General features: G+C 35.3%; 1 protein-coding gene and 1 long non-coding RNA gene across 13 annotated transcripts in view; one reads left to right on the top strand and one right to left on the bottom strand.

Annotated features, from left to right (window-relative positions):
* TRDN (triadin) overlaps positions 1–16,725 on the bottom strand; it is a 363,753-nt gene that overhangs the window by 224,615 nt on the left and 122,413 nt on the right. The window lies entirely within an intron of this gene.
* Positions 1–16,725, top strand: part of LOC140599823 (uncharacterized) — a 43,006-nt gene that overhangs the window by 21,324 nt on the left and 4,957 nt on the right. The window contains exons 2-4 of the long non-coding RNA XR_012002815.1: positions 8,820–8,980; positions 11,573–12,492; positions 12,935–13,118. This is a non-coding gene — a long non-coding RNA (uncharacterized lncRNA). The remainder of the gene's footprint in view (positions 1–8,819; positions 8,981–11,572; positions 12,493–12,934; positions 13,119–16,725) is intronic.

Genomic DNA, 16,725 nt, shown 5'->3' with positions numbered 1-16,725 from the left:
TTAAACCCCAGCCCTGCCTTCAAGAAGTTCTCAAATACTGACTAAAACAGATTTAGATCAATATAATAGATTGCTATAATATTAGCGTGATGATGAGAAATTTATTTATACAGAGGGGATGTTGCAGAGAGATCCCTGGAGGAGGTTAACTGTAACCTGTGTTTAAAGATGTAAAATGAAAAAAAATAAATAAAAATAAATATGTAAAATGAGTTTGCCAGATAAAGAAATGGGAAGAAGGGATTCCACACAGAGAGAATCTGGTGAAAAAAAGTCATGGAGGCCAAAATTTGGAGGACTCCTAAAACAAACAAACTGGTGCAAAAAATATAATATCTAGTTTATATCTAATTCTCTAAGACGGTGACCAACTGTGTTATGCTTCCCACAGTGGCTGACTGCACCAGTGTGATGCAATGGAGACAGTGGGGAAGTAGGACCATAAGAAAAAGAGAAAGAAAATCCAGATGTCTTCCTGCCTCCATAGTGACAGTTGTAAGTCACCCTGGCAAGGGAATTATTAGCTCAAAGCAAATTTATATTGTGGTAGGGAGCACCCAAACAAATCAGATATGTCATCCTTGAGTATGACATGTGACTTAAAGAAAATTCTTCTTTTATGTCTAAATAATGTCAGAGAATATTCTTGAAATCATAGACCATTTTATATATGAATAGGTACATTATATAATCAATAATGCTTATGTAATGTTATACTAATAATAAAATTTTATAGTCAAGAGGGCTGCTGAGTATAAAGACTGTATGTTTAGGGTCAAGTGGTAAGAGCTTCACCTTCATCACTTACAATCTGGGAAAACTTGAAAATCTCATGAAGTATTCAAACCTCAGTTTAGGGCTTATGAAATGAGGAGAGTTTTTAGGGCCGTTATGGGGATTCAGCAATGCAGCATCTAACACAATAAATACTCCAAATACTAATTTTTTTCAATAATGAATTTACAATTTGTATCCCATCTAATTACACAAGAAGACTCGAAATAGATTTTGAAAGTACATGAACAAAGATATAACAACAGGTAAAATTAAACTTGACAGAAATAGCAGAACTCATTTACAGGGAAGAAGCTTATAATTTTATTAGGAATATATTCCTTTGCAATTCCTGAGGATTGTTACTTTCTGAAGGAACGATTTAGGTTGTTGAAATTTATGTTGGGACTCTAAAGGTGCCCTTCATTTTACAAGCTATTACCTGAAAATCCCTCTGACATTCAAACATAGTGAATTGGCTTTATTTTTTTTTTTCCTTGAGTGATTTGGACTGGCTTATTTCCATAATACCTGAATGGCGTGTTTGTAAGCTGCCAATATTTTATTGTTCTGAGTTTTTTCTCCCACGAATCAATTTGATTGTTTTTGGTTTAGCCAAATTCCACTGGGAATAGTAGGCAGTGTGCATTCCTTCTAATGATCTAAGTTACCAATGTTTTCTTTACACTGCTGGAAATGATGCATGGAATTACTTGAAATCTCAAGTCAAGTAGGAGGCTATGGGCTGAATTCAGATAATATAAAGTAAAAAACAATTCACTATACTAAAATTTAATTCATCTGGTTTCTTTATCAAAAGAGATTCCATACAACATTTCTATACAACTAAAACCTACCCCCTACATCTTGAAACAAATGTTGAGGAGATATTTTTCTCTAATGCCTGATAGAGATTTAATTCCTTAGGCTACTATTGCATTCTCCTGGAGGTACTGAGTATGTCCAGAAAATTATAAACTCCTTGAAAAACCTTTGTACTGCCAACAATGAGTAGTGATGGATTCTGGGATAGAGATGGTGTCATTCTAGCAAGTGACCATTGAGTTAAAATTCATTTACATTTGAAAAAAATCATTTACATAATGTGCACAATAATTACATATTCCTATCTCATTCTGTTCTTTCAGTTTCATAATAATCAGTAGTGAATCTATGACTAACAGTGAAGTGGGGAGATCTGAATTTAATCGAAAATGATGGTCAAGTTTGTTAAAGCAATAACATTAGTTGTATGCATTGCACAAGGTTCCTAGGCTGAATGTTTTCATAACATGTAGAATAATATTTTTAAAGTTTGGAATTGAACAAATAGGAAAATTATGTATAGTTTTATATCTTAGACTGAGTCATGTGATTGTGCTAGTGTCCTTTATTAAAAGTAGGGACATTTTGCTCTCCAGGTTTCCTTACTGAGTGTCTTTCACTTGCCATGCACTTTTGAGAGAGGAGTAGAAGGAGTTTGAGTATCAACAATTCCTCCCTTTCCCATCCCATCTATTTAACAAAAATTTTAGACCCCTCATATAATAATCCTAGGTTTGTGAATTTGCCTCTGCAATGAGGACCTCACCAGTAAGGAACCATCTGAAGAAGTTCAGGACTTCATATGAGGTGGGTGGATCAAGGAGGTATTTACTCCAGTATAGGCATCTCTATACCTGCCACTTATGAACTGTTAAATTCTACACAGCTACTTTGCATCCCTTATACATGATCTCATGGAGAGGGTACTCAGGAAACAGGCAATTATTCCTTAATAGGTCTTAGTTGTTTCAAGGACTTAGAGAACAATATATCTCTGCCCTAGCTGGCTTGTTGTAAGTGTTCATGGGCATATTAGTGCAAATGAAATCACTGAGGGACCACAGTGAAGACAAAGACCTTTTTGTTATAGAGCTTATGTTAGAGATGGAGGGAGACAGGTGATCAACAAGCAAGACAGATCATTTTTGAGCTCAGGAAAGTAGGGACATCAAAACAGAGTGGTGAGGCAGACAATGCCTTGGGGAAAGAGATGGTGCTAAATTGGACAGAAAAGGAAGAGTAGGGCCACCATGAAGGAGGATTCCACTAACCTCTGAAGCTTTGTGCAAATTAGAAAAATGTGTCCATTCTGAGTGTGTGGAGTCCATGGTGGCAAGGTTTGACTAGGAAAACCCACTTAGTGCAGAATTAAGACTCAGCTCTTTCCTAGGCAGTTGCTGTTCCAATGCAGGGCATGTTGTCTCAGGGTGGAGGAATCAGAGTAAGGAGTCTTTGTGTAAGTACACAAACTGCACAAATGCAAGACATAGGAAGTGGCTCTACCTCTAACGAGAACACACTAGAGCTCTGACTTGAATACAGCAGAGCAAAAGTCAGAAAGATCTGTGACAAAAAGATTCTTGACATGGTAAAGCAATGCCAAAAGCCAAAGCTAGGAACCAGCCTGGCTTGTTTAAAGGTCATTGATGATGGAGAACAGAAATGAGCTCATATCAGAGTCTTCTAGGCTGTTCCAGCAAGTTTAGATCTGTCCTAAGGGCAGTGGTAAGCTTTTGTAGGGTTTGAGCATGGCATGTAGGTTATGACAGGCAGCAAGAGACCAGGTGGAGACAACTGAAATAACCCAGGTGAAGAAGTGACGTGGACTTACACTAGGTGGACTGAGGTTCATCATTCATGCAATAAATATTTATGGAATGCCTACTTTCGTAGGATATGGAATTACAGCAGAGAACAATAGAGACAAAATCACCCATGTCATGGGGCCGAGATTCTAGTGGATGGAGACAAAAAGTAGCAACTAAGTAAGTAAAATGGAAATAAGCATCCTATGAAAAATCTATCAAGAAAGAGTAATAAGGAAAGCTATTCTGAGTAATGGTGGCATTTTTAAATATACGATCTATGAAAACCACAGAAGTTGTAGGTAAGTGGATGGAATCAGAGTACCTTTTGACATAAACACAATAGGACTATTCAATGAATTTAATGTAGAGAGTGAGGGAAAGAAATCCTTTGACCTGAGCTTCTGGGAACAAATGAGAACACTCAGATAAGGGCAAGGAATTTTCCATTTACCCAGCTAGGTGCCATTTATGGACTAACTGCTTAGTCATTGTTGTCACTTGGATTATATTGTTTTCAATTTTGCCAGAGGTCTTATGTAGAGGACACTGAAGTAGAAGCCATAATTCCTTTATTGGGTTATTCCAATAACATCTCATTGGCAAGTAATTTTCAAGTTTTTTTTTATGATTTTAGAAAAGTTTTAAGCAAATGGATTATTTAATATAAATTGGCTACACGACCCTACTATAAGGGTTTTAAAACACCAAAAGCTTCAACTTCTTAGATCAAAGAACCTCCTCCAGGCCAAAATGTTTCTACTGGAAAGGTTTCTTTCCATCCTGATAAAAAGCTTCCCTAATATTTCCATGTGTTATATATTTGCATATTCACTTTGATGGAAAGCATGGAATAGTAGCCAAATGCATATTTCATACATTCTTTTGATTAAAAATGATAAAGGTAATATCAGTGTTTTTTCCTCTTCATCTCCAATTTATGAAGTAGAAAAATTTTCCATAGAACAGTCAACTAAAGAAAGGAAATAAGATTGATTTCAGATCATATGGTTCTTCTATTTATCCTTATACCTTGATTATGACATGATATCTGATGTTTGGGACCTAATAAAAATAGGGGCATAGAATCATGCTCATAGAGTGTTGAGGTGTAGGAGAGACCTTTGAAATCAACTATTCTAACACCCTGATTTTTCAGATTAAAAAAAAAAATTGGTCCCTGGAAGGATAAATAGCTTAACAAAGTCATGCATTGAGAGCAGATCCAATTTAAGATTAAGGTTTTTTTTTTTTTTTCCACTCCATTTTATTTTTCTATTTATTTAATATCTATTTGGAAGGCCAAGACAAATGCCAATTATTTTATCTATTGTCATTAATGATTCATAACCCTTGAAAGATCTGTAAGTATTTACTTCAGACTATAAAGAGTTTTATCGTTTTCTTCAGTGATTATGCTTTGTTTAACCTTAATTAGATGCTGAATTGACCTCCAGTGGCCCATCAAAAAGGCTCACTACTTAAATCAATCTTTTTGTTATCTGACCTCATTTCCACAATTCTAGATAGACTTTCAAGTAAGAGGCTTCAAAACTCTCAGTATTACCGTTTCTTTGCTTTTCTTAGTTTCTTCTAGTTATCCGGACCATATATATTTTCAAAACCACAGCAAATTGTATTTGCACACAAAATCAACCGAGGGACAGACAGTAAAGATGGAAGAAAGAGACAAATAGGTAAAAAGAACTACACATTTTTCTTTTCGTGCAAAGGTCAAAGCTGGGAGGGAAAGAGATTAATGAGGCAAGTTAGATGGACTGCAGTCTCAATTAAAAGAAATAAAAATAAAAACTCAGAAAGCACTCATGCACTTAGAATACAAATATCCTACTTGCTATCTAATAAAAAATCTCTAGAATTGCAAATTCTTTTTTTTTTTTTTTTTTTTTATTTATGATAGTCACAGAGAGAGAGAGAGGCAGAGACATAGGCAGAGGGAGAAGCAGGCTCCATGCACCGGGAGCCCGACGTGGGATTCGATCCCGGATCTCCAGGATCGCGCCCTGGGCCAGAGGCAGGCGCCAAACTGCGGCGCCACCCAGGGATCCCTAGAATTGCAAATTCTTAATGATGAAACTTCCTAGAACCTGGCTTATTCTAGTAATTCCTCAAAACTTGGCCATTTTATCATCTCCTTGATTCTCTTCCATACAATCCCCTTACAGCTGCATATGCTCCCAGAGCACCTAGGATGCACTTTATCTTCTATTCTTCAATGCATTCCTTCGTTTACAAGTTTGGGCTTTCCTTCCTTCCTTTTTTTTTTTTTTTTAAGTCTTCACTAGACTATGAGCAACTTAAGGACAGAGTTTGGAACAATATACACTTGGGTAGGAGAATGAATAATTAAAGGAGAAAATGAATGATTAACTGAATTAAGTGAATCAGTGAATGTTACTAAATGCTACTCTGTCAAACTGTTTCTAGAACATTTGCATATGAAAAGATAGAACTATAGTTTTTTTTTTAGTTCTTGATCATGTACAAAATACTTCCAACAAAATAATGAAATTTTACTGGTTTATTTATTCATTTTTTTTATTTATTCATTTTTTCATTTTAAAATCATTTATACTTCCAGACCAAAGCATTTTCTTTCTGTGAGAATCAGTACCTATTTTATGAATGGAACAACAATCTTCCCATGAAAGTGAAACATTTAATGTGTTTAACCATGGCTACTGGGAAAATAGTGAGCTAAAGCCCAAAGATAAGAAAATGTAGCTTCACTAAGTAGTTTAATCAAGTTATAGCACTTGCAATATATTCTGAGTATCTACAGGTCTCCTCAAGTGGACAGAAGACTATTTAGATTATTCACTGAGGTATTTTTCAGCCCAAACAATTCCACACCTATAGATTTAACTTGAATTAACTTGTTTTAGTGCCAAACATTGAAATCTAAAGAAGTTGAACAACTTGTTAAATTCACCTGAGTGACTTATAAGTAGGATTTATATATGCAGATTGTCAGTGCTGCTCTTTGCACAGTAGTATGTTGTCTTTGTGTTTTTCATTTATTTTAGAAATAGTATAAAGAGACAAGGAATGAATAAATGTATAAAATTTAGAATAATCAGCACTAAACAATTTCAATTAATTACAGATAATCATTATATTGTTATATTATGCTTTAGAACTCTATAGTCAATGATATCATTTTATAATAATTTAAAAGACAGATATTAAATGCAGTGCTCTGTATTATAACAAAGTGATATTATTAATGGACATTTTAAACCTTGTTCCATTGGAAGATAACTTAAAATACAAATAATACATCTGTTATGTTAATTCAATATTCAACTTTATAATGAATTCAGATTAGGTCTCTGAGATATTGTTTTCCAGTGTCAAAAATATCTAATATGCTTTACCAAAATGGAGATGCCTACTTTCTAAGGTGTTGAGTAGTCAGAGAAGCTGTAGTATAAAAATGGCTCATCTTATTAGAAATCAGCTTTTGCAGTATTATTTATAATAGCCAACATATGAAAACCACTCAACTATCCATCAGCAGATGAATGGATAAAGAAATGGAATCTATCTATCTATCACCTATAGAAAAAGAGAGAAGGGAGCATTATTTAGCCATAAAAAGAAAATTTTGCCATTTGCAGCCATAGGGATCGACCTTGAGGTTAATATGCTAAGTGGAATAAGCCAGTCAGAGAAAGACAAATATCATATGATCTCCCATGTGGAATTTAACATTATAGAATTCATAGATGCAAAGAACAAATTGGTGATTGCCAGAGGTGGGGGGTGGGGGGGAAGAGTGGGTGAAATGAGTGAAGATAGGCTAAAGGTACAAATTTCCAATTATAAGATAAGTCCTAGGAATGTAATGTACAGCAAGGTGACTATAGTATTGTTTGTAAATTGCTAAGAGATTAGATCTCGAGTTTTCATCATAAGAAAAAGAATTGTAACTATGTGAGATAATGGATGTTAACTTAATTGTTTCACAATATATACATATAGCAAATCATCATATTGTATACCTAAAACTAATATGATGTCAATTATCTCAGTAAAACTGAAAATAATTAAAGGAATCTAAATAGACTCTATGCTTTAGTTAATTTTTAAGAAAGAAATCGACTTTTTTCCCCTGGCAAATATTTAAAATGTTGTACTTATGTATGAATGTCAAGTACATAGTTGAGTAGAACTAAAAATGTATGTATAGTTTTCAAGAGTTTGTCATTTATCTTTAACTCAAAATCAAAATTTTGAGTTAAAATCAAATTGAGTCAAAATCTCGAGTTTCACTTAAATCCCTCTTCATGCCCTTCCTCCCTCACACATTAACATACTAACAAATAATAGGCTATCATTCATTTAACTTAATTGACCATTGTTTTTGATGCAAAAGAATCAGTTCTAAAAAGGTTGTTGTTTACCAGCCAGGTAATTAACAGAGCATATGTCTAAATATGAGTACATTTAATGTGTTATAATCTCAAGTCAAAATATAATAGTTCAGGCTTTATAGTCAGTATTACTTTTCAGAGATCCAACACACTACACAGATTTACTCAAAGACGGAAAATCAAGCCACACCAAATCATTGATCACTGGGATTGTGAGTAACCAGGAAGGTGAGGAAATAAAAGAAAGGATGGCTCCCAAGACAAAATCATTATGTTTACAGATTGTACTAAAATAATTTACAAGTAGAATAACAAATTCACTCCTTAAGAGATAGGAGGCTTGACATTTTTGTAAACTATCTAAACATGAAGAACAAATAATGGCTCCTTCTGTCTCCTCTCTTTCTGGTTGTTTGACTTTAGATTTTACCAAAGAGGTTATTGACAGAGAGCAGCTGGCACAGTTGATTGCTAAATCAATTCCTAACCTGCTTGAATCTGTTGTTTTCATTCTCAGTAACTTCAGGACCCACCAACAACCTTAGAGATAAATTTATTCTATGCTCTCCTCCATCTCAACCTGCTGCCACTCTAACCATTAAGAATAAAATAAGCTTAAAAATCTAATCATGTAGTTAGGTGATATTTTATGAGGCCTATGGCCAGTTTAGAATCCCAGGAAATTTAAAAGTAAACCATATCCAAGATTCCTTCAGGATTTTGGTGACAAGCCACTTGCTTGTCACCATTTGCTCTTAGGTATGAAGTCCCGGTCCCCAGATTCCTTTCACTGACCAACCAACGAAGACATCTGAAAGTTACCAGCAGATTGCCTGCTTTCTTTGGCAGTTGTATTGACAACATTTAGGAGTGCGTGTCAAATTTGCATTGTATGAGAAACAAAGATTGTTTTTCTTAAATCATACCACTTACAAAACAGAATGAAGGGAAAAAAAAGAAAGAAAACCTAAGAGGTAGTGACCCCCTTTAAAAAAATATATTTTCTCTCTTCTGTTAGAGACAATATCCAGCCATCCAGACAAACTCCAAAACTTCTTCTTGGTTCAATTTCCTAATCTATGAGATGGAGTTCCTAGGTTCTGATAAGAACTTCATCAATGAGATGATCCATGTCCACAGTTGAGCACAGCACCCGGCCTGGCATTCCATTAGGACTTGGTAAGTGGTAAATCTTTCCATTGTCTTCATCAATGCTGTCATCATCACCTGAGATCATCCTCAAAAATCCTTAAAGGGTAAATAGCTACAAAAAAGTATGTGTATGACTGAGCTTTCCTTCAGCTCCAGGAAAGTCACTTTAACTAAGATTCTCTGTGACTTTCCTTTCTCTTTACCCTCAAATGCAGAGACATACTTTTTTAAGCTATAGCATGGCATTTGAAAAAAAAAAACAGTGCTGCTTCTCCTCTACACAAGGATCACATCCATATAAAATAAAATCAATTTGGCACTTTTAAACCACCCTGTTTAGCTATTTCCACACCACACAGGACTTGGCAAAGGGAAAGGATGTTGCAACTGTCCTATCCTTTCTCTCCACTTGTGGGAAAATTTCTTTTCTTTTCCTTTTTTTTTTTTTTTGTTTAATTGTCTCTGACACATGCAAATATTCCATGTTCACAAGCAATTTGAAGAGATATGAAAAGCCTAAGGACGAATCATAGAGCCAATTAAAAAGAGACCTTCTGGTTTTGGAATTTATCTCAGGAGGAGACAAAGGATTTGTCATTTTGTTTTAGCAGAGAATTTTCTACCAGGTGCTTTAAAAAAGATGATAAAATTCCACACCTTTTCAACTACAGGCATATAACATAAGCTGAAATATTTCAATACTTGCACTTGATAGATAAAGGATAAATGGTAACATGTTAATAATTACTGTTTAATAGGCTTAACACCACAATTAAATTCACAAATATGTTCTCCCTTGAATGACACATTTGGAAGCCATCCAACTTCTCTTCCTGTTTTAAATTGTTTATAATTGATACTATTTTGTCATTTAAAACAATACACACTGCTTATCCAGTGTCTGCCAGCAGGCTATTTATAATTATACAAGAAAAAAATATTCCTCCAGGAGAAAAATCATCATTAATACAATCCCATCATAAATATTAGAAAATGGAAACTGTTTAAATCTTATGCAACTGTTTTATAAAAGAGTATTAAATCATCAGGTTGTTTTTTACAGGATGTTTCAATATGACAATATTGGTTCTTTTTCTCTATTTTCCCTCACTTTCTATATGAGATTCTAATTTATACAAACAAGTTTTAGCCACTAAATACACGCTCGTTACCTAAACACTATGGATGATTACTATAGAAAGTGATTTGTAGGTGACAGTTTTTCTTTCAGGAAAACTGCATGCCAACCACGAAGCAGAAATATTGAATAAAATAGAGTAGTGGGAATTTAAGAGATGTAATATAAACAATTAAGTGTGAATGACAAAAGATAGGCACTAAAGTATAATGGGGTCTAATTTGAAAGGATGTACAATGATGCAGATGACATGCATATGGTATAACTTTGTTCAGTTTTTCCTCTGTATTGATTTCTCACTTGGTATTGTCAATTAATATAGAGTACACGTACTTCATCTTATGATTATTCTGCTCCCCTTAGAGTGAAAAACTGGGCTACCTAAATAAAAATAAGTAATAAATTCATTGTAAGCAATTAATAGCAACAATCACAATGAGGCTGAAGGTAAGCATTGAAAAACTACCAGGACCACACCTTTATGAAGCCTATCCTAAGCTCTATGGCCCTCCCCTCTTTAGACATTTCTTATGAGTGTAACCTGCAAATATGATTTAGAACTTCATTAGTATCTTTTCCCATTTTTCTCCCCTACCTGTTTCATACTGTTCATTGCTTTCCTTATAATAATCTGAGTAGCTTGTTGTCTCCTTCTGCTTTGCAACTCATGTTATGACCACTAGTATTGAGTATATACTATGGATTTAGTAACTCTTGGGAGACTGATTAATATAGAATGACTGAGCATATTAACTGGGATGTTGATGAGTATATAAATAGGCAAAATATATTCTCTTCAAACATGGTATAATTATTACTACCATCTGGTAAGAATGGTACTATTTTGTCTTAAGCTAGACTATTTCAGAAAACCAAAATGTAAAATATGAAAATGTAAAGTACCGCTAGAAGAGCAGTCATAGGACTGACCAAAAAATGCTGAGCAAGCATTGAACATCAAAATGTTGAAATTGGTAACATTTATGTGAATATTTCAAAATTAGTCATTGTCTTCATCTTGCACAAACATCCTGGCACAGGGAAAAACGGCCATGGATGAGGAATCATCTATAAGTCTCTGAAAGCAGTCATATCAAACTGCTTAGTTCACAATTAGTTCTATCAAAATAGCTATGAGACATACTTATTATTTCCATGTTTAAATTAAATCCTGCTTAAGAAAAGTGGTAAGAACTATATATTTACTTGAATGGTTAGAAAGTCACGGATTCTCTATTCTTTGTCTACAGGGCCACCCAAATGAACCTTGGAATAGCAGGAGGGGAATATATTCACGTAATTACTGGAATGCTTTTTTAATCTGCACTCTTGCATATGAACTGACAGATAAGATTATTACAAGACATGACACATTAATAAATAACACCTAATTAGTTTGATAATTCTTTGATTAAGCCTTAATTTTCCTTGCTTTTCATGCAGCAATTCAAATGACTCCGTATTATTTGTTCCTTTTTCAGACTATTTTAGAACATGCTTTGAATAGTCTCAGTGGGTTACCTGAGGAGGAATTTATTTTTGTCTGACAACAAGTCCGTGCCATTAACAGTGACAAGGCTAGACCAAAACGATACTTGAATCAAAGTTTCCTCACTGCAAAGATACTCCTCTAAAATCTAGCACCACTTTCAAAAGGGTAGGAAGATGTGAGAAGAATGACACAAGCCTTTGTTTTGTTCTCTTTAAATGGACACAGAGAAGTGAAGTCATCGAACTCGATATTATGAGGACATCAGTCTTTTTATTTACTAGCTTTCTCCCCAAACCTTCAGCCTCTTCATCACTACAAGGCTGCTTGAGAGAGAACAGCAGCGTTAGAGGAATCACAGCCACTCAGAAGTGCTCGGATCTACGTCTGTGTACATACCGGCTATTTATAGTGATGGGAATGTTTCGTGGATGGATTGTGACAAATATGAAAATCTTAAACATTTACCTTGAACATCGCCCACCTTCAGATAATCAGAATCAACCCTCACGGGGATATGCCAAGTCCATGAACTATGCACACCTGTGATTAAGCATAGGATTTCTCCCCTTCACTTCACCACTTCGTTCTAATGCTTTATGCGGCCTACAGTTTACAGACACATGTCGCAAACCAGTCTTTGTTAATTCTGAGCCTCTGTGTCTAGAGATACCACCAATAACTCCCTTAAGGATCTTTATGCGGGGCCTATTTGCAATGCTCAGAAGCCTGTCATCTTCTTAAATAACAAGATTATTTCTAGGAATGAGTAAAGAGGGCTGCTCTGGGATGATCATCAATAATTTTTGTCATTGAGATAAATATTAGGCATCATGAATTTAATTCAATAAACGTACCATGGATTTGGCAAAACATAAGCCAGGAGGGATTTAAAGCAAATGTTTCTTAAAGGTATGTCCAAGGCAGAAAACAAAGACTTGCTAGGGAGAGAATGGAAATCATACACGATCATTAAATCAGAAAGACACAGGGAGGGGTGAGAGGAAAAGCACAATTTTGCTGTATTTGGACACAATCACCAGCTCCAACACCACTATAGACATACATGGTGCTTATGCTTGTCAGTCAAGCAGTCTTTCCAGTGTGTGTGTGTGTGTGTTCATGACTGAATCCACATGTCAACTCTAAAAAGTAATGTCTATGATCCCACTTTAAAGGATAAGTAAGCACCATGCATATTTGTTCACTGTTATATCCCTAGAATCTGGCATAGGACCTAGAACTTACCTAAAATACACTTCAATCAAACTCATTCTATGTATTTAATGCAAGATTTTTCATATGATCCTCAATATCACAGTGTGGATTATGTATTTTTGCCCACTTTATGTAGGGGGTAAGACCAAGGCTGGAAGACAGCAGATGGCTACAGTGGGCAAAATTAGTGTTACAGATGATTTGTTGCTGTGGATCCGAAAAAAACGTTTTCCTCTCCCTAACACAATTCTGCTGGTAACAACTCATAGATATGTGCTCAATGACCAAAGAAGAGCCCACACACGGAGAGCCCGGGACCCGTAAGTGTGCTTTGACCCTTTGCAAATGTGTTTTGTCACAACCTTATCAGCCTCCTTTGACAGAGGAGGAAATGAAGGCTGAAAGAGATTGGTTAATTTGACTACGTCTTATTTCAAGCAAGTGGCAGGGCCTAGAATTGAAACCGTGCTTTCTGGCTGTGGAGTCTATGCCTAACCACCTGATTTCACCGCCTGAAGTGTCTGTGTGTGGCTACCTCTGAAGATCAAAGCAAAGTTGTGCAAAACAACAAAACTCAGCCAGAGAAGGAAAGGAAATCATTGCTTCTTTCTAGATGATCGCTCAGTGGCTCAGTTCCAGCACTTTTTTTGTTTTTACTACACGATGTTTTTAATAAATAGTCACACATATTTCACCCTCCTCATTTATCTCTTAACTTCATTTGAGTTTCTACCACCTGTGTGAACTTTGATTGTCAAAACGGTTTGTAGCATTTTGAGTTGCAACACTAATTTCGTAAGTTACTTGCACCCAGTCCCCATGACCATCTATATGAACAATGGCCTAGTAAATTTGCCCTTTCTTCCTTTAAAGCCATGTTTTTGGTTTATCAGCTTTCGCAATATTTCATAAACTTTACTCCATTTTTCAATCCTTTAAATCCCTATCTGATCACACTCTCTGAAACACTGGTTTCACGTCATTGTTCTGCTTAAAATGTTTCAAAGACCCTCTTCCGCTCCAAGTTTCAGCTTGGCCTGATTGACCGAGCAGCTGTAATGTCACCACAAACTTATCCACTTCTTACTTTGCTGATGTTTTCTAGTCATAACTTAGCTTGCTGTCAATCTGATCCCCTCGTCGTTGTACAAGCACATCAATTTCACACGCACTGCCATGTCACGTCCCTGTTCATTTTCTCTTCCATTCATATACAAAGCAAGGCCTGTGTATTCCTTTAAGCTGCATCAAATACTAATAATCCATCCTTCAAGTCCTAGATGTCTTTATCTCCCCTGACATCAGGAACCACAGATGTCTCTCTGAAACTTGTAACAATTAATATCAGTATTATGCTCAATCTCTCTCCCAACTTTAACCTTTTCCTACCATTTATTAGTTCCTTTTTCTCTTTCAAATACTCATCCATTCCACTGGTTAAAGTTAGAGATCTTCCTTTAGCATTCTTACATCCCCTACTGTGCTTGGTTGGGGACTGCAGATCATGAAGAAGGTATTCAGTATCTGTATGCCGACTTCTTTAACTCACTCTTTTGGCAACCTCATTTCCACCATTGACCTCTCCCTGAAACTCCACATTTGGTTGTCTAACTGCAGATGACTTCAGAAGTTGTTATGAGAATTTAATGAGTAAAGTGTGTGAAAGTACCTGGTATGAGCCTTGGTATTTAGCAGGTGCTTGACAAACGATGTTTGGAGGGGAATCTCACACATATTCCCCTTTTGCAGCTGAATAGCAACTGTGGCTTTAAGAACAGAAAAGGTATCCAAATCTCCTATGTCTCCAGCCCTGCCCACCCCTGTGACTTTTGACCCACTCTCCTCCTTTAGCCCCTATTTGGGTTTTTTTTTTGTTGGTTGGTTGGTTGATTTGGTTTAGTTTTTCAGGCCAACAACCTCTGAAAAATCTTACTTTCCTCTCCTTTGGTATTTGTGATAATAAATCCCATGATTCTACTGCTGTGATATCTCTAAAATCATCTTAATCCTCTTTATTACGTCTCCCAAGATCAATCTTAACTTCCTCTCCTTAGACATAGCTCAACTGGTCTTTCCAATTTCATTCCCTCCAAAGCTTCTTGCACAAATGTTTCCAATTCTGTTTCTCTTTCTAGGTTCCCTGAGTGTCAATCGGAGTGAGCCACTTGTAGTTGTGCATCTATACCTAAAAAAGCAGGAAGCTTTGGGCTTTAGAATTAGTCAGGCTGGGTTTGAATCCCCTGTCTGCAAGGTGTTTGACTTGGACAAAACACTTAAATTCTCTCTACCTCAATTCTCTGTTCTATAAAACAAGGTTGATGATAACACTCTTCCCAAGTTTTATAAGGATTAAATAAGATTATTTTAAGAAACTAGCAGAGAATAAATACTCACCAGCTGGTAGTCACAAAAGAACATTTCAAGATAGTGTGATTCTGTGCCTTAAGTGTTATCCCTTCAGCCTTTATATCTTTATCCTTAAATTCATATAGACATAGTCTACCAATGTCTCAAGACGCATTTCCATTTTTCTTTTTCCATAGGATCTTCTCTGATTTTTCACACCAAAAGCATTATCTTTATTGCAGTAAATTTTCATAGTAAAAGAGAAAGGAAAAACATGTGGGGAGAGAACATGGGCATGTAGTTTCTCATTTCATCATTTTGAAAACCTTAAGAAATATATTTTAATAAAAAACTGAGACTGAAAAAAAATTAGCAGAAGAAAAGTATTTAAATCCTGGCTTGTGTGACCTTCACATTTATGTTCTCACTATTGATTTTCAGTGTGCCTATCAGAGTCTATTGAAGCTAATCTTAGTTTTTTTTTTTTTTTTTTTTTTTTTTTTTTAATTTTTTTTTAGTTTTTTTTTTTTTTTAATCTTAGTTTTTGAGGTTTGGTTTGGTTTGGTTTTGAGCAATTATAACTACTTGTAGAGACTGACTTGTCTTATTTTTTCTTATAGGTTTTCCAAAGAGCAAAGAAAAATATTACTTATTTTTTTAAATAGAATAAAATTATAAATTAAACGTAGTTTTTTTTATAAACAAAATTATAAAATCATTTAAAAATTCATTATAACTTGTAATTACCATGTAGCACCATTGGACAATTTTGGAAATCCAGGACACATGATGGAATCTATATTATACTGTTTTTTTCCCCATCTTGAACATTTCAATCTCATCAACTTAGGAATTATTTCATTATTACTCATCAATTATTCCTAACAATGCTAAAAATGACTAAAATAATAAGAAAAATAGAAAAATGATGCAGTTGCTTGGAAGGATGATGCAACTGCAAAATAAACCATCATTATCTCATCATTATTCAGCTTCCCTGCTGTGACTAAAGTAGTGCATCATCATTTGAGAAGGTATAAAAGAAGTCTGGAAACATTTGTATGGTCTACTTTTAGTTTCTTTGAACACAGTTTAGAATTTAGAAGTTCTATTTTTCATCTATAGCTGCAAAGAGAAGAAAATCAACCGAAGAAGGTATTTCAGTTACTAAAATCAGGAGATGAATGCAAAAAGAGAGATAACAGTATACTAAACTTTAATGATTAGGGTGAAATTGAAATTGATCATTCAAATGAAATCTCAGACCATGAATTTTCAGATAGCAATGAATTTTCTCAAAAATCAGCGAGTGAGGGGATCCCTAGTGGCTCAGCGGTTTAGCACCTGACTTCAGCCCAGGGCCTGATCCTGGACTCCCAGGATCGAGTCCCGCATCAGGCTCCCTGCATGGAGACTGCTTCTCCCTCTGCCTGTGTCTCTGCCTCTCTCTTTCTGTGTGTCTCATGAATAAATAAATAAAATCTTAAAAAAAATAGAATCAGTGAGTGAAGAATTCATTTCAAAGGACAAAAAGGAAATATAGTATTCTCATTCAGTTAGTCCTTCAACCATGACCTTATC

This window comes from Vulpes vulpes, chromosome 1 (genome assembly GCF_048418805.1).
Source record: "Vulpes vulpes isolate BD-2025 chromosome 1, VulVul3, whole genome shotgun sequence".
Taxonomy (NCBI): Eukaryota; Metazoa; Chordata; class Mammalia; order Carnivora; family Canidae; genus Vulpes; species Vulpes vulpes.
The sequence above is the reverse complement of the archived record's forward strand: the minus strand, read 5'-3'. Positions and strand labels throughout refer to the sequence as shown.